Here is a 19,961-nt window from a genome sequence, read left to right as displayed (position 1 = left end):
GTTCTGATTCAGAATGAATCAATGACAGATGTTCATTCCGACAAGCATGGCTATTTCTTGGATTTTGCTGTTCTTGTAATTCTGGTGAAAGCAGAAACACAATGGTGTAGATTCAATTTAGCTCTAGAAATTTCTCATCCACGACTTTCATCACATCTAACCTTGATGAGGTCACATGTCACCCCTGTCCACAATGTGCTGAGACCGAGAGATTCCGGTGGTGGGTTATTATACTACCATGCTCCGCATTCACGGGTTTGGTTGCTAATTCAACAATCCACCACTGCATTTTTGCTTTGCATCTCACACCTCTGGTATACACTGGATCGAGAATTTTGTTCTTGCCCTTCACTGCACGGGAGATTCACAAATAATCAACACCTCATTAAAGTTGAAATAAAGAATGGCAGCAGATGTTCTATTCAGTTGAAAATTAAATTGGTGTAATGAGAAGGAACACATGCTTTTTCCTTACGCCCCGCATTCCATCTTGTCTTTCTATGAATTTGCATCGACAGAAAGAGAAAGAACTAGCAAATGATCGGGAGTACAAGTTTATCCAGTGGGACTGTTCATGATTATTTTAACCAAACAGTTCACACAATGATCTGATTAGTATTTCAAACAGTCACTCGGAATTGGAACCACAGAAAACTGCTCCAATGAAATGAACCTTCCATTCTTTCACATGCAGCGTGATGACTGACTTGCTAACTGTACAAGGTCGACCAATTTACTTCAGAAATCACAGCTTCTGTAGGCAGCCACCTGTGCTGTGCAGAGTGTCATTTGTTGCCCCCAGGTCACAGCACATTTCTTCTTCATGAGCTTACGAGCTTCGTTCTTGATCTGTTCGATAAACCTTTTCTATCACTTCATCCCATCCACACATAATTCTGAACTTATGAATAAAATTTGGCGTTAGACCAAATGTTAAACAAAGTGGACGTATACCATTCAGCCCATCGAGTCTGCCTCACCATACAACGAACTCATGGTTGATCTGATAATCTTCAACTTCATTCTGCTCACTTACCACGACAAACTTCATCATCTTTCTGATTAAATACCTGACACAGTTTGAAAATATCCAACAACTTAGCCTCTACTTCGGTTACCAAAAAAAGCCACAGATTCTCTGAGCATGGAAATTACTCTTCAGTTCTGAATTAAATGGGAGATATCTCATTCTGAGATTATGTACTCTGGTGCTCTCCTCAGACAATAGGGCACGCCACCTGCCTGTATCTACCCAAAATCCCGATTCTGTTTCAAGGAGCATAATTCCAGCCTGACCAATCATTCCCCGAAGCTCCATTTTATCCAAAGTTGACGACATCTTTGTAAATGTCTGCTGTCCCTGACAGCACGGGAACTGGAACTTAAAGTCAGAGAGTGATTGGAGTCGGAATAGTCCACACATGGACCAAATACAGTAATGATAACTGACAAATGAGAATCCATTTATATTCTAATGACATTCAATGGTTTCCGTGTACCTGAAGTCCTCCGTGTCATCCCCCTCGGAACTAATATTTATGAGAAATGGAACCTGACCGCCCATATAAAGAAGTTGGCTACAAAAAAGTCCGTCAGTCGATTTTGTTTGAATATTAACACAACTCATGTCTCCGTGAAGCCTGCATCATCTGTAAGGCACAAATTAAATGTGTAAGAGAACTCTCTCCATTTGCCCGGATGTGTGAAGCTTCAATACCGCTGAAGAGACTGGGTATCCTCCAAGACAATGCAGTAACTTAACTGTACCGCGTTCAACACCTGAATATTTATTACCCTCACGGCTAAGGTACAATTGCAGTAGAGTGCACCACCTACAAGATGCGGTGGAGTAACTCATCCAGACTGTGTTTGCAGAACATTCAACGCTCAAAAACTGTACCGACTGTGAGGACAAGGTTGAAGATGTACTGAAGCGCTACGATTTGCAGGTTACCCTCCAAGGCACATACCGGCATGACTTGGAGATGTATCAGTGGTAAATTCATTGAGTGATGAAGCGGTTTTGACGGTCAACGTGGTATACTTCAGCCGTGCATCCTTTATCTTACAACTTTTTAAAATGTTGATTATTGCATTGGCCAGACTTGTGCTCATTCTTTTAGTTGTTTCCGAAACTGGCGGTTGCTAAAGATCGAATATCATCCACAGTCTGAGGACAACAACAGAAAATATCCAAAGATACTCTCGACCAACTGAGCTGCCTGTCCAATCCTCTTCAATGATCTATGAATATCCACGCCAAGATCTCTTTGTTCCTGTTTGTTCTGTTCACCACTCAGAATCCTCACTGTTATTGTTACAACTCTCCAAATTCATTACCACTTACTGGCCTGGATTCAATTCCATTCGCCGTTTTTACTTTCCATCTGACTGATACATCTCTGCAGGCCCTGACATTGTTCATCATAGTCAAATACACGACCAATTGTTGAATCCTCTGCAAACTTCAAAATCATGGCTCCTACAGTTAAGTCTGAATCGTTGATCTACATCAGGAAACAATGGAACTCCACTGGAAACAGGCGTCCAAGCATGGTTCACTGCTGGATGTGATGAATACCTGCAATAACAGCACAATCGAACCCCTGATGTCATTTGCAAACATGCTGGTGATTCTGCCAGTTGGCCTCCTAGTGATCCCTTCTCACATATGGGAGTGGCGAATGACCTGTCCACATTGTGCCTGGGCACGTAGGTTTACACTTCAGCGGGTAATTGAATCCTTAAGCCCGCTATGGACCTGACTTCTTGGGGGTGTGTGTATCCATGTGTCTATTGAGCTTGGATAATCAGTTGAATTTGAGTCCAATTCAACTCAATTGGATGACTTCCAATTTTTCCCGTCATCCATGTTTTTTTTTATATACTTCTTTATTCTCCTACGGAGTGTGGCCATCATGGTCTGAACATTATTTGTTGTTTATTCTTAATTCAACTTGAACTGAGTCAGAGGGATTCTATTGGTGAACCGCACTGTTGTGAGTCTGGAGTCATATGTTGGCAGGTCTCGTTTAGGACGGCAAATTTCCCTTTCAAAGGGACAAGAATGAATGGATTTTCAGCAAATTAAAACTTTTGCTTCTGTTCCTCTGATCGGGGTTAATATTCCAGATTTTATTCATCGTATTAAATACCAGCAGCTGCCATGTTTCAGTCTCCAAGGGTTGCTAGCCCAGTATATCGCTACTACATTTGCATTTGACACGAAGATTGGTGAGTCGCAGAAAGCATAGGGGTCAGTCAAAGAATGAAAAATATAGATAAACAGGAGAGTTGAGCGGAGAAGTGGCAGACGGAGTTCAATCGCGGCAAATGTGAAGTGATGCATTTTGGGAAGCCTAATTCTAGAACCAACGACACTGTAAACGGAACAGCCTTGGAGAAATTTGATGAGCATAGAGATCTGGGAGTTTAGGTCCTTTGTACCATGACGATGGCGGCACAGGTAGATAGAGTGGTCAAGAAAGCATATGGAATGCTTGTCGTCATAGGACCAAGCTTTGAGTGTAAGACCTGCAGGTCATGCTAAAACTGTACAAGATTTTGGTTCGGCCGCATGTACAATACTGTGCACAGTTCTGGTCGTCATGTTACCAAAAGGAAGTGGACGTTTAGGAGAGGGTGCAGAGAATGTTTACGAGGATGTTGCTGGTATGGAAGATGCTTGCTGTGAAGAGAGATTAAGAAGTTTTTGATTGGTTTCAAAGGAGAAAACGAGATTGGAGGGTCCTGATTGATGTCTACAAAATATTGAAGGGTACAGACCGGGTGTACAGATATATGCTTTTACCCCAGGTGAGAGATTCAATAATGCGAGATCACACATTCAAGTTGAGAGGTGAAACGGTTAAGGAGGACAGATGTAGAAAGTATTTTGGACAGAGGGTGGTAGGTGCCTGGAACGCGTTGGTAGCAGAGGTAGTAGAGGCTGGCACGGTCGTTCATTCAAGGTGCGCCGTGATAGATGCGTGAGTAATTGGGGAGCAGATGGGAAAAGATGCTGAGGAATTGGCTGATAGGCTTAGACAGTTGATTTGGTTCAGCCCAGGCTTGGAGGTCCAAAGGGCCTGTTCCTGGGCTATAAATGTTCTGTGTTCTTTGTTCTTCTTTGTTCACTACACTGCCATCTCATGGCTACGTCGCTCCATCTCAGAGAATGACATTGTCAATTCCAATCATCTCAGAGGGAGTGAGAATATGACATGTGGCTGTGCCGGAATGAAACTGATGTACGCTATATTGGAGTGTTTGCTGGGAGCAAGAGGATGATGTGATCAAATAACAGTTCTTACTGTCAAAATAACAAATCAGTGCATTGTTAAGGAAAATTGCACTGAATGCTTGCAATAAATCAACCTCTTGTTTAAGGCTGCAGCACGCTTCCATTGAGCCAATCTGCAATGCGGGTTAATGCTGCTGTTGTATCTTAATAATCTAATAACCAGAGTCAAATATGCCCTTCCTGCCCGCCTTTGATCAGGAGAACTCCCAGTATCGAAATTTCATGCGCCTCTGTACCATCATCGAAGGACAATGTGCTCACCGATCGCATCACTGGTGCGACACAGTAGCTTCATGTGCTCATTTTTATCCCAATTTCCAGTTTGATTTTTGTAACTGCACCATTGATTCTGGGTGGAGGAACTGGGATTATGTCATCCACTGCAGAAATGGGTACTTCCTTGTGTGGGGAAGCTCGTGAGGCAACAAATGTGAAACCACATTGCTGTTGAAACTTACATTTCAACAATATCCTGCAGAATCCCTTGAGAATTTGATGTTTTGTAAAAATCTATCACCCTCAGTCTTCAACATGCAGTACTCGATGGAACTTCCTCAGCCTCTTCAAACATCCATTTTGAATATACAGCCAATTCTGAGTCCCACATGTCTATTATTGCTTGCCAAATAGTCCTGTTGTGTCTCTGCATTCTTCCGAAAATATCCCATGTCACTGTAGTTATTGCTCTTTTCAAACACACATCTCTGCATGCCCCAGGGATCGTATAATGTTCAGTATTGTGCGTATATCAGATCGTATAATGTTCAGTATATCAGAATTCAGACTCACCCATTCTTGGAGATTTCTCTCCCTCCCACAATCACTGACCTCCTTTAAGTTCCACCTCCCATTTCCCTTACAATTATTTTCACATTGAACCCTGTTCAGTCTGTGCTGCTGTGCTCACTGTTTCTGGGTGAACGTGCCGCAATCATACCATTGCGATCTTCAGACCAGTCGATCCAATTCGATACTGTAGTTTTGAGATCAATGGTCAAGGAGCAGCTTTTAATGACTTGGATCAGACATTATTGGAACTTCAGGCTCAGGAAAAGAACACAGGGCAGCACTGAGAAAAAAAAAATACTTGCTCATTCGGCTCTATCTAGACTATTGTGTGCAGTTCTGCAATCATATTAGAACTGGAAATGATGCAGGGGTGATTTACCAGGATATTGTCTGGGTAGAAGAATTTCTGTTATGAAGAGAAATTTGATAGACTGGATATACTTAGAGCAGAAGAGATCGAGAGAAGACATGATTGAGATATACAAAATAATCAGGGATACGGATGGCATAGACTGAAATAAACGTTTTGCTCTAGTGGAGAGATCACTCACGTAGTAATAGATTTAAGAACAGAGGAGGAAATATTTGAGTGAATACGCAGACAAACGTTTTGAAACGGCGGGTGGTTGAAATCTGGAACTCAGTGCACGCAAAGTTTGGAGAGTCAGAAATCCTCATAACATTCACAAGTAGTCAGACGTGAAGTTTTGATGGCAGATGTACAAGGCTGTCGGTCAAGTGATTTAAAAAAAGAGTTCTGATCGTTAATCGATTATTGATTTCCAGTACTGATGCATAGGCTGTTTTTTGCATAGAACTCCAGGGTAATTCCACTACCTGTCACTGCGTGAGACTGGGTTCAATTCGCATCCGGGACGGGCGCTTGCAGCTTGGGAGGGCTAAGGGACCAGAAACCCGCATTCGATTCGAGAGTTATGTGACTGACTGTGTTGAATTTGCACGGTCCTTTTTCTCTCTTCCGTGTGGGTTTCCTCTGGCTGCTCCGATTCCTTCTTAGTGTCCAAAGGTGTGCACTTCAGGTAGATGGCAAACAAACCCTGAATGGACTGTATAATCAAAGGCAAAATCAAAGACAAAAGTAGGAATTGCAGCTCATGGAAAAGCGAATGTCCATTTGGGGTCAACAGATCATTTCTTGGAACAGTTTTTGATTCGCAATGTTAAGTCTGATTTCTCTCCACTGATGCTAGCTGACCCGCTGAGCTTTTGAACTCATTTCTTTTTTTTAGGTGAATCAATAATGCGGGTTTAGAAAGATAGGGTGGGGGAGTTTGCATCTCTTCGGCTGGACAGAGCAGACTCAATTGGCCAAATGCTTTCGGTCTGCAATGTGCCTAATTCCATTAACTCTGATTCTATAAGTTTTTGTCATTTTTGTAGTCTTTAGTATTTCGTATCTCCCCTGAAATGTGGTTTGCAGAACAGAACAATCGACTTTTTGGGCATAAGCCACCACCAAACAGTTACCACCCGCTGCTTGGAAGAGGAACGCCTCATATTCTGCCTTCGGACCCTGCAATCATACGGGGTAAATGTGGATTTCAACATCTTCCTCAATTCCCCTCCCCCCACATAATCACAGTCCGAAGCATCCAACTCGGCACCACCCTCCGGAGTTATTAAGCTTTTCCCCCTCTGACTTATCACTTTCTCCCCCGCCTCCACGCAATTATCGCTTTCCCAGCTACCTTCCACACAACCACAACTGCCGCCCATTTATCTCTCTGCCCCCACCCACACAACTCATCCCTGATGAAAGGCTTATGCCACAAGCGTCGGTTCTCCTGTTCGTCGGATGCTGCCTAACCTGCTGTACTTTTCCAGCACGACAATCTCGTCATGGCGAAGATAAATTAGCTTAGCTCAGACTCTTTATCTTCGAGCGGAGAACAGAGAGTGAGGAAGAGTTGAAGGTGTACAGTAATGGGATAGATCCGTGTTATAGAAATAAATTTCTTATGGGAAGTGTTTACAACCACAGATCTGCGTTAAACGCAAGAGGGAGAATAATCAGAGGAGACGTAGGAAGAATATTTTCATTCTGAGTGTTGTATCATTGGATCTCACTGTTTCAACGTGTGGTAAAGCTATGAGTCATCAAAACACTTCAGGAGTATTTAGCCGAGTACTTGAGAAGCAAGAGCACACATGGATAAGCACCAGGGATTTGGAAAGTGGGGCGAAGACAAACACATATCTGATCAAAGATCCGAACACCGTACGGAAACTAGGGAGCATGAAAGCATGGGAAGGGTGAATGCATGGATACTACTGTCGATCTGTTACAAGGGGTCTGTGGAATGCTAAACGAGTCAAAAGGTCACTGTGACAGGATGTGGCCACTGTGGCTGGATGGGATAAGCATAGGGGATTGCTCCTCCACCAATTAGCAGAGTCAGACTGGGCCTGAACGGTTTCTGTGAAAGGGTGAGATAATAGCAATTAGTAACGTCAACCTTGCTAGCTAAATATCATCATTGCAGTTTGGGACAAGTCGTGACAATAAATATTTAGGACTTGACTTTAAATATTTAATTGATAGTCAGCCTGCTTGAAACCCTTGTAGCAGAAACAAAAAGACATTAACTATCTAATCAGCTTGGGACAGGAAAACATTTTGGTAGATGGAGTAGCTAAACATTTAATCATTACAGGTTAGTCTGGGCTGTAAGATCATTGCAGCAGAGGTGGCAGTACAATACATAATCGTGACAATAGAAAACCCTATTGGCAGAAGTAGAGCAATAATGGTTTATTGTATACTTGGAGTGAGATAATTCTGACAAACACAGTTGGGCATCCTGGTAAGCTAACAAAAATATAATTGACGAAAGGGTATAAAGAGCCACGGATCCTGAGTTTCGGGGACGTTCAAGAACTTGCTTTTTGAGTGTCACGGTTTTTTGTCAATTAATAAAAGATCGACGCCTTGAAGAACCCCTCGCATCTCCTGGAGATTTATTACATTTTTTCCACGACATCCACAACTTTGGGTACAGTAGTGGGCGGCACGGTGGCACAGTGGTTAGCACTGCTGCCTCACAGCGCCGGAGACCCGGGTTCAGTTCGCGCCTCAGGCGACTGACTGTGTGGAGTTTGCACGTTCTCCCCGTGTCTGCGTGGGTTTCTTCCGGGTGCTCCGGTTTCCTCCCACAGTCCAAAGATGTGCAGGTCAGGTGAATTGGCCATGCTAAATTGCCCGTAGTGTTAGGTAAGGGGTAAATGTAGCGGTATCGGTGGGTTGCGCTTAGGCGGGTCGGTGTGGACTTGTTGGGCCGAAGGGCCTGTTTCCACACTGTAATCTAATCTAATCTAAAATTGTGGCTAGCGAGGCTCGGTAGTGCAATGAAAAGTGCGTTAAATTTTTACAGCATTGTTAACATTGCTATACAAAGTTTGTTGTTTTGAGTTACACCAGAATCGGAGTTCAGATTTCAGCTGAATCTATTATTATTCTGCTGATATATCGTTAATTCCCATCGTCTGGGGTTCTCGAAATTGCTGTTTACCACAGAAAATTCCTTACCCCCTTGTTGGTGAGATTTGTCGGAATCATATCATTTGAAGCATGATCAGACCAGAATCAACTGCTCACCCAGGAAACCTACAAACTTCGTGCAGAAATCCACTGTCTCTATATGTATTCTGCTCCAATAATTGCACAGGCATTATCGATTGCTTAAATGTAATTTTCCCTTTGGGCGACAGGCTGTTTTGGATGGACCGGGGAAAGATATTGATGTAATTATTCAGTCATGACGATGTCAAATGACAGAGTAGGATCGATGTTTAGTCCAGCGTCCTTCTATTCCTCTCTGTCAGTGCTGTTTTTGTCAGAGGGTTTTCAACAATAACATGTTGAAACGTGAATCTACACCACGGAATATCAAGGTCCTCCCATTTACCCCACCGCTCTCACAGCCAGAATGGAGAGCTCCTATTGCAGCTTTATATCAGACAATCGAGGATTCTCCCAGGCGCTCTGTCATTCTGCATGCTCCTTCACACAGGTTTCCAACTGGACACATGGAGCAAGCAAACGTGGGCATTCAGGGACAGATTACCCCTCTGTTTTGGTGCAGTTCTGGACACGGAGATGCACATGAATTTCTGACATTCTGAATCTTTCTGTGTATTCTTCCAACTTTACAATTTAAACTGAAATTGAATTTATTCTTGCATCACAATCTTACATCCTCAATATTCATGGAAACCATGCAACGTGTTCATGGATGTAGGAATAGTGAAGATTATTGATAAATGCAGTATGTTTCATGTTACCAGTATGACCTTTCAGAAGGAAGTTGTGAAGTTTTATTGATTCGAATTGAAGCCGATTGGAGGAAAGGCCTGGCGACAGCGGCAAAGTAACATTGTCTGTAAACAACGCACGAACCAACGGAAACCCATTTTTCGATGAAGTCTATTTTGTATATTTTTACGTGTCCCTTTCATGAACCTGGTGCTTCAATAATCACAGGTCTATGGCGGTTTCACCTCGTCTGCTTTAGCTTTAATTTCAGAACCACAGCAAAAGTAGAGTAGTTGAGTTAAAGTTCCTAAGGTATGAGTACGACATGTGACCAGCTTGCTGTCTGCGGCTTCAATCGCTCAATTGTTTAGTGCCAGCTACTTAAAGGTGCGGAAAATGCCATGGTTGTAAGTTCAATGCTTACCTAAATATGTTGTTACTGACATTGACAAGGGATTATTAGTGCATCATACTAAAATGCAGTTGAAATGAATATTGAGTGTAGTAACATTTATTTGAAAACTCCAGTTTCAAATTTGTGTCAATTATTATCTCAAAAGATGCAAATATTCCCCAGGTGAATATCCATCTGTGTGCAGGGAAACAGGTGAAATTTTAGCTTAATGACCTTTCTCAAATCGCTCAGCCTGCACTGCATTACATTCTGGGAAAGTCTGCTTAATTCATTTCATATCATTCCATTTCCTGCCAACACGATCAGCTCATTATCCAATCGAAAGTATTAGATTTATCTCTTTAGGGAGTTTGATTGTTGTCAGTAAAGCTAGCAAAGGCATAACAAGTAGTTTAGCTTTTGGGAGGTGCAGAGGAATGCAAACTGGGATAAGGTCGAGTATTGTCACAGGATTTTTCAAGCAGAGATCAGTGAGGATTAAATGGACTCACTCTCCTTTCGAGTGATTGTGACCAAATGGTCAAGACAACAGATGGCAATGATAATGATGTTTTACATCTACACGCCAAATCTTACTCACTAGAGGCACCATAGTATTTCAGGAGTAGATGATGATCCTTATGCAAACCTGAGACAGTGAGAGAATTGATCCCATGCTGTTGGTCTCATTTTCTCATAACGGTAGTCAGCGGACTGAGCTAACCGACTTCCATTGAATTCAGAGCTAAACCAAACAGTTCAGTGTATTTACAATATATAATATTTCATGTAGAATAAGCTGCAACAGCTATCAACGCCAGCAGCTCTTCTTATACTTAACATTTTCAGGTGCAGGTATGATGAAATTTCTTTCCGATGCATGTTATCCACTTCGAGAGTATGTCCCTTTTGCCTCGCCAGCCAAGTATCCGAGAATCTCTATCGCTGTTAAATTCAGTCCCTGTGTGCCTGCACACGATTTTTGAAATATAATGGAATCAGTTCCGAAAATGTTTTAATTACTGAAAATTCATCTCCGATTTCAATAATTCTCAGAATAAAAACAATCTGCTCCAAACTTCTTCATCATTCCCCGTTGGTTTTGAAGCTCTAACCTTTAGTTTCCACTCGTCTAAACGAAGGATTTTCCCTCAGATTTTTCTCTTACCAACGTAACATCAGCAGGATCACCCCCCTTCAGGCACTGCTAAGTCTTTCCTGATTTCTCCTGCATGATTCTTTATCTATCTCACCGTCCCATCACATCTGCTCTTTCCTTTTCTAGTGGTGTTAGCTCAAAGTAAGCTTCATGTCTGTCGTTTCTATCGACTTTGTATTAAGTGAACTCTGAACCTATCCTTCCTAACGTCTTTATATTCTAGTAAACTCTACCGTGTCTTTCTCCATGCCTTTATATCCCAGTAAAGTTCATCCTGAGAAAGCATGCTGCGTCCAGTTTAACGCATGAAAACTCACCACTAAGCTGTGCAATCTTATTTCCGACACAGGAAAGGTGGAAGCAATTTCATACAGCTGAATCGATTGGCTGCATCGGGTCAAATCCCCGTCGCATACGTGACTATTGTTCTTATGTTTATTTCTTCTCTACGTGTGCAGAAGTAACACAGTGAGTGATCAATTACTGCTGTCAGACATACATCTACAGGCGTATTAAATACAGAAGTTGTGAGATTCGAGCAGTTTTTATTAACATAGACCATACACTGTTCGAATCTCAGGCTCAGGAACTTGACAGAGAGCGATTTTGTGCGAAAATTGAGCAGAGGTGTTTACCCCATGATGTAACACGAGTTTCTGCGGTTGCTTTGTTGTTCGCCTCATTTGTGTATTTTGCATTATTTAGGATTTTGAAGTTGCGCTTTATATACAATAGGCCCGTGCATTTGCAACATTGTACAAACGATGCAGTACAATAACAGCCGATGCTGATTCAGTCTAATTATCCAGATATTGACCCCTGGAAACAGCACTGTGCACTCTCCTCGAGTCTGGAAAACAGCTTCCTCACAGATGATGTTACATTCCCGCTCTCATGGCTTTTTTCATTCCATCGGCTTCTGTTTTTCACAGAATCCGATTCAATCGATCTTGTCACTGTGTCATTTCTTTCTATGTCGTCAGATCTTGTGAACAGAATATCACAGTGGGATTGCCCTGGGCCCATAACCCAGAAGTCAGACCATACTCAGGGAACCATATTCTGCTCTTTATCATTTCATGAACACCAGGAAGATCTGATTACAGGAGCAGCAAATAAGTCGTACAGCGCAGAGGAGAGCTTTGAAGTATTGCATTCTGGTTGATGGGACGATCATGCTTTCACTCGGCCACGCTGCTCCAGAAGATAATATGTCAGTGCCTCTTAGCATTGTGATGTCACAGGCAAATGTCGCCGTTACACTGCAGGAAATTCCTTTTTCCAATTTGAGGGCAAACCATATGTAAAGTTGCTTATACATCGAACCCTTTCACATAAATAATTCCACACCATCTCAGTGTGTTGTATTGTCTCCTTTCCACTTTACCTGTATTGTGCCTGCAGTGAAGGTGCTTTGCTCCTTCTCTGCGTCTTTCACAATCTGGGTGATGTGGGGCAGTTGTATTGACTCATCTTCTGACAGAATGTTCCACTTCACTTCAGCCCGCCTTAACTTCGCTATCTGATACCATTCTCGTTGTTTGGGTGTTAAGCGCTCGTCTCAGACCCAGCCTGCCATCACCCAAAATAAATGGAATACTCAGTCACACTGTGATCACTGCAATCGAGGGATATCTTCACTCCAAGGGTATTGATAATTCCAAGGATAAAGTTAGGATTTCAGATGCTGGAGATGGCAGTATGATGCTGGAAAAGCACAGCAGATCAGGTGGCATCCGAGGAGCAGGAGAATTCAGGTTTCAGGCTTAAGCCCTTCATCAGGAATAAGGCCTGAGTCGGGGCTGAGAGATAAATGGAAGTGGTGTGGGGTTGAGGGGAAATAGCTGGAAAGTAATAGAAGGATGAATAGGAGGGAGAAGAAGAAAGGTCAGAAATGGCACTGATGGAATCGGTCGAGAGGACGGTGCCGACTTGAAAGCTTGGGCTTGGGGGAGGGGAAATGAGGTAACTATTCGAATTCACATTTATCCTGTATGGTGTTAGGGTCCCAAGCCGGAAAGTGTAGTGTTCCTCCTCCAGGCATTCGGCGGTAACGGTTTGGCAGTGGAGGAGGTCCAAGACCTGTATGTCTTTGATGGGGTAGGAGGGGGAATTGACGTGTTCAGCAACGGGATGGTGAAGTTGGTGGGTGCGGGTGTCCCAGAGATGTTCTCTGAAATGATCTGCAAGAAGGTCTCCTGTCTCCCTGATTTAGAGGAAACCACACTGGGTGCAACGGATTCAGTAGATAACATTGGTAGCTGTACAGGTGAATTTCTAATGGATGTGGAATGATTCCTTCGGGCCTTGGCTGAGATGAGGGGAGTGGTGTGGGTGCTAGTTTCACTCTTCCTTTGGTGGCAGTGAAAGGTGCCAGGAGAGGGTTGTGGGCTGTTGGGGGAATGTGTGGACCTGAAGAGGGGGTCATGGAGGGAATGGTCTTTACGGAATGCTGGCAGGGCTGGGTAGCGAAATATTTCTCTGGCGGTGGTGTCTGTTTGCAGGTGGCATCAGTGGCAGAATATGATACGTTTTATGCCGGGTTTGATGGGGTGTAAGGTGAGCATCAGGTGGTTCTGTCCTTGTTGCGTTGGCTTCAAGGGTGGTGGTGTGTGAAGTGGAGGAGATGAACTCGAGGGCGCTGTCAACCACGTGAGAAGGCAATTTGTGATCGTGGAAGAAGGAGACCAAGTGGCTCTTTCTGAGATATAATTGGTCATCCTGGGAACAGATGTGGTGGATGTGGAGGAATTGGGAATAAGGAATGGCGTTCTTACACGAGGTAGGGTTTGAGGAGATGTAGTCTAGATACGTGTGGGAGTCGGTGGGTTTGTAGTATATGTCTGCAATTGGTCAGTCGCCAGAGTCGGTGATGGAGAGGTCCAGGAAGGTGAGTGAAGTTGCCAAGATGATCCAGATAAATTTGAGATGGAAGGTGTTGGTAAAGTTGGTGAGCTATTAAATCTCCTCGTTGGAGCACAAAGTCGCGCCAAACATTCATCAATATAGTGGAGGAACACATGGAGGATGGTGCCTGTGTAATTGCGAAAGATGGACAGTTCTGCGTATCTGACAAAGAGACAGGCATATCTAGGCCCTATGCGGGTTCCCATGGCTACCAGTCTCGATGGAGGAAGTGGGAGAATTGGAAAGAGAAGTTGTTGATTGTGAGGACCAGTTCAGCCAGGTGGATGAGGATGTCGGTGGAAGGGTACTGGATGGTGTGAGATTAAGAAATGGAAGGCTTGCAGATGGATGTCTACAGGGACTGGATATCCATGGTGAAGATGACGCGTTGGGGGCCAGGAAAACGAAATTCTTGGCGGAGGTGAAGCGCATAGGGGTGTCACGAATGTAAGTCGGCATTTCCTGAACTGGGGAGATAGGATTGTGTCGAGTTAGGAAGAGATTATTCGGATGGGACAGGCGCAGAATGAGACAATAGGTCGACTGGGGCAGTCAGCTTTGTGAATCTTAGGAAGGAGGTAGAATCGGGGAATGTGCGGTTCACGGACAATGAGGTTGGAGGTTGTGGAAGGGAGATGCCCAGAAGTAATGAGATTGTGGATGGTCTGGGAGATGATGGTTTGGTGAGGGGAAGAGAGTTTGTGATCGTGGTCTGTAGGAGGAAGTGCCTGCGAGTTGGCACCTGGCTTCAGCTTTGTCCCTCTGCCCGACTCACAAGCCTAATTCCTGATGAATGGCTTATGCCTAAATCGTCCATTCTCCTGCTCCTCGGATGTTGCCTGACCTGCTGTCCTTTCTTTCTACTGTGACGTTCAGGAATGCGAGTTTGTTTTCGGTTTCTTCCTCCTGATTTCCCTCTTAAGTATACTCATATTATACTCAACGTATTCAAGAAGAACGGAGACTCAAAAAATACAGTGCGCAGATTCCTCAAGAACGAACCACGACAAGCAGACCAAGCACAGCCAGAAACCCTAACCACCTTACCATACATCGAAGAAGTTCCAGAAATAACAGCCAGACTACTAAGACCCCTCGGAATCCCAGTAGCATACAAACCCACCAACACTCTCAAACAAAAGCTAACAAATTTAAAAGACCCAGTACAACCCATGGACAAAACCAACGTCATCCACAAAATTCCATGCAAGGACTGCCACAAACACTAAGACAAACAGGAAGAAAGTTAGCCACCAGGATATACGAAAACCAGATAACCAGAAAAAGACACGACCTTCTCTCCATCGTAGCCCTTCGCACGGATTAAAAATACCACCATTTCGATTGGGACAATACATCTATCCTGGGACAGGCTCAGCAAATACATGCTAGAGAATTCCCAAAGGCCTGGCACTCTAACCACAACGCATAAACAAACACATAGATCAAGATGCCATCTATTAACCCCTCAGAAAACGAACAGGAAATGACATCACCACAAACCCCAGGAACCCCATCCAGGAGAAAGATATAAATAGAAAGCAGGAGACAACAGCTTCGCTTCGCTTGGAGGTCGCCACTGATGCTGTTGTTACCTAGCCAAGTAATAAAACGTCTGGATATCAAATCTACAGCTCAGCGAGCAAATGTACACCCTACATTTCAAATCATTTTTCATGTTTATGTTGCATGAATCTGCGGTTATTGATCCACAGTTTAATTTCACTCCCTCCGTAACATGCTGATTTCTCCCGTTGTTCATCGTTCAATGTGATGCATCCAGTGTGTGCATAACGAGAGGGAGCTTACTTCCCACATCTTGTGTTTATCTGTGCCTTATGTCCAGCATTCATCAATGGCGAATGCAAGGGGCGAGGGCGAGACCAACGTGTAAGTCTCTCCGTGCCCATACACGGCACCCACATCGGCAATTCTCCACTGTGCATTTACAGCCAGTTCTCAGTGCGCCTACACCCATGCCCTGCCCCTTTTGATATATCTCCATTATTTTGTGCTGTCTCACTGTGCTCTTCTCACCAGGATGAAGTACTTCTACTCAACCTCCTCCAGATTTCATCTGACAAAACATTCATTAAGAATCCCTTTGCATAAACATGCACTTCGCATCTCTCGTTATTTGATTTTCCTGGATGTCTTTCATACGAAAAAACGTTCACAGCAACTTGACTTCAAAAAAACAATGCCGCGCTCCTTTCCATTATTCCAATGCAACCTACATTTCACTGCAGTTTAGTCAACAGGCCCAAACTTTTCTTTGAGATTTTGTAATAGCAGCGCTGCATATCAACTGACCAGTGGAGTCACAATTTCAATATGGTAGCTGTGATCAATCTGAAAGCAGCACCATTGAAAGCCGTTGTTAACGGCGACGAGAGTAGGATGCGAACCCACGCTTGCAGAGTACAACAGATTAGCAGTCCATCGCCTTATCCTCTCGGCCACCTCGTCACAGTTGCGAGGCATGCTATGACCTTATGAATAACTGAACTGCGTAAACTATGCAGAGCAGCAGATATTTCTCCTTGGTGTTGGTGAAATGATAAATAACACAGGACAGTTCCAAGACTATGTTCTGAACTCTGGGTCGTGGGGCAAGCGCACTCCCACTGTCACACTATGCACACAGTGATATGAACAAAAATGAGTAAATGACTATGTAACAAGGTCTGTTTAATTCTGTGAAGATTTGAAGTCAACGGAATGAAGAACCCGAGACAGCAGGAGGTTTTCTTTCAAGAAAGCGTTGGATAGAGCTCTTCAGGATAGTGGAATCAAGGGTTATGGGGATAAGGCAGGAACAGGATACAGATTGAGGATGTTCAGCCATGATCATAATGAATGGTGGTGCTGGCTCGAAGGGCAGAATGGCCTACTCCTGCACCTGCTGTCTCTTGTCTGTTAAATTGCCTGTGAGGAATTGTTTTTCAGACTGGAGGAGAGTGCATAGTGCTCAATGTCATTATTCGGAACACCTAACTTCTGCTCAGATGTTTTTAACACGCACTTGTGTACAGAACAGACTATTCCAAAATCCAAAATAAGGCCAAACTGAAAATTGAACTCAACAAGGCAAAAACCTTGATCTGTATCATTTTCCTGGGCCGTGCGACACCAAGTCACAGCAACACAATACAATCAGCATGTTACGTAGGGAGTGAAATTAAACTGTGGATCAATAACCGCAGATTCATGCAACATAAACATGAAAAATTATTTAAAATGTAGGGTGTACGTTTGCTCCTGAGCTGTAGCCAGGTTTATGGGAAGATTACCGTGTTTGTGGATTGAGAAACGACCTTTTCTGGATAATGACTCCTTGATCAACAAACATACTGCAAGTATTTAAAACGTGTAGAGACATGTGTGGAGAGAGAGCCGAAGGTGATTTTTCAGCAGATGGATAACGTTTCCCATGTGCACTGCGTTAAATTCCGGGAAAATAGATGTTGAACTGGTTTCATGTTACACAGTTTGTTGCAAACTCACAAAGGTTATTGCAATAATAAAAAATAAATCACATAGGACCGTTTGAATATTGTATTGTATTTTGGTCTGAGCATATTTTATCTTCAATGGCGTGCTGCAGAGAGGTACAGAGGGTAAACAACACAAAAGGACAGAGTCTTCTTGGTGGATTTCTTGGGTGGAGTTAAGAATGTTCGAAATATACATAACATCATGTGAATGTGGTCAAAGCTTTAAAGTAGGTGTTGCATCTCGAAGTGACGGTTCAGTTCCTACTCATTAGGATATAACTTCTGTCTGCAGTTATTTTAGGACATCAGCTCCATTTACAGAGTTTCACTTTGAATAATACGTCACACCTTACCAATCCATGAACATTTTATATTCAATCTCATTCAGTTGTACGTGTTCATGAAATGTCTTTTTGTCTGAAGTCAACCAAATTCGAAAGTGTTACGCAACCACACTGACTTTCTCTCAATGGTAAATTCCCTCTTTGTACGTTTGCTCGTGTATCTTTTAAAACACTGTGAAATCAGCTTCTACGCGTTATTTCTGGAAAGTTATTCACGATTTAACTAACTCTATTGAGTGGAAGAAACTCTCATCCAAACCTTTCTTAATCATTCACTAATGGTTTTGAAGCTCTAACTAAAGTTATTGTTACACTCGAAAGAGGGAATTTCCCTGATTTAGTCATTCAAACCTCGCGTTATGTGAAAATCTCATTTGTTTACATAAAAACTTGCGTGTTTCTGCTCCAGCATTTCCAAATCTCGTGCATAAACTCCTTCATTCTTTCTATCATCCCGATTAAACCTTTTGTATCCTTTCTGATATTTTTATGTCTCAGTAAACAACGTCACTTGGCTTTCTAATATCTTGCTATCCAGGGAACAGCGTCTGTGCCCTTTCTAACTTCTTTACATGTTTTTGGTGGAGAATGAGGAAAAGGATTACACACAATGCTCCTACTGAGGGTGACCTAACGATTTTACAGTTACACTATGAACTCTGCTTTTTAAATATGACTTCTCTATATATAAACTACAATAAGGTAAATTTCATCTATCCAGTTCATGAACATCGTCTCCATGGAGACGAAAGTTATCTATCACTCCCTTTATTTTTCCACGGAATGTTCGGAAGGTTTGTAAGGCCAACATCTCTAATCCTTCTAGAGGGAGTGCGAACCACTCAGTTTTATGATTGGATTCATCCAGTACTACCCTCTGCTGGCCTCCCCACTCCACTGCATCAGTGTCACAGTTTTTGGCTCTGAGTAGATAGCAAATCCTCAAATTACACGTTCGTTTCATTTTTTCAAATAATATCTTTGGAAACACAGAGCAGTTTTGTCTGATACTAAGCGATATTGTCCCTGCGTCATTATCAACACTACCAGGCCTTTTTTGGGAATTTCCAATACTTTTCCACGTAATTTTTAAGCGTTGCAAGTCACAGAATCAGAAATCAATTCATGTCATCTCCTGACAAAATGGTTCACTCGGAGGTGAGCATTTCCATTCTGACGACCCCAAGTATATTTGCAACTCTCCATCTACCAGCATTGTGTGTGTGTGTGGTGGGGTGCGGGGTGTAGCGGGCGGGAATGTGTGTGTGTGTTGATGGTGCTGTGAGCTGCTGCCTTCTCTCCCACTCAGACTGTATCAACGAAGGTTATCACCCTCTGCCACCATCACTGAAGTAGGGTGTGGTGGCCAGATAAGAGAGAGATTAGATTAGATTACTTACAGTGTGGAAATAGGCCCTTCGGGCCAACAAGTCCACACCGACCCGCCAAAGCGCACCCACCCAGACCCATTCCCCTACACCTAACACGACAGCCAATTCACCTAACCTGCACATTTTTGGACTGTGGGAGGAAACCGGCGCACCCGGAGTAAACCCACGCAGACACGGGGAGAATGTGAAAACTCCACACAGTCAGTCGCCTGAGGCGGGAATTGAACCCGGGTCTCTAGCGCTGTGAGGCAACAGTGCTAACGACTGTGCCACCCACAAAGATTGTGTCATTATGACAGAGATTATGTCATTTTAAGCACCACAGAGACTGCCAGACCTGCAACCACACGCAGACCCTCACAGAGAAAAATACAGACACACAAATACGGGGGTGGGGGGAGGTGGATATCGACCACTCCACTACCCGGATTTGCACTTTCTATTCTATTCCGAGCTGTTTCTTCTGGAATAGGAGACGGGGAAGGATTCAGTGAGGGTGGAAAGTCATTTATACTACTGTTAGTGCTGGTGAAGGTGGGGGGGGGGGGGGGGGGGGTTGGGTGGGTGAGATGGTGACTTGTCCAAAGGGAGTTGTTCAAGAGTGTTGTATCCCTGCAGTGCTATTAGTGAAGGAGATATAGTAGAGGGGTAAAAGAGAGAAAGGGAAGGTGCTGCATGCAGCAGTGAGAGTGGTGGGGCATAAGTTTTGTCCCGGGGTAGGTGTTATAACAGATATACAGTGACTGTGAGGGAGTAGAGAAAATACGTTGATCTTATCCTGACAGAGTGGGGAGGACATTGATTCTTGTCCTGTATTGCTGGACATTTCTTCAGACCGCAGATACTGCTCTGAGCTCAGACCATTATTGGTGGGTCTGGTGGTGTGGCCCCCCTTTTGGAAAGA

The sequence above is a fragment of the Chiloscyllium plagiosum genome, unplaced genomic scaffold (genome assembly GCF_037043375.1).
Source record: "Chiloscyllium plagiosum isolate Xiang-an unplaced genomic scaffold, Cpla_swu_hap1 HiC_scaffold_51, whole genome shotgun sequence".
In the NCBI taxonomy this organism is placed as follows: domain Eukaryota; kingdom Metazoa; phylum Chordata; class Chondrichthyes; order Orectolobiformes; family Hemiscylliidae; genus Chiloscyllium; species Chiloscyllium plagiosum.
Note: the sequence above shows the minus strand (reverse complement) of the source record.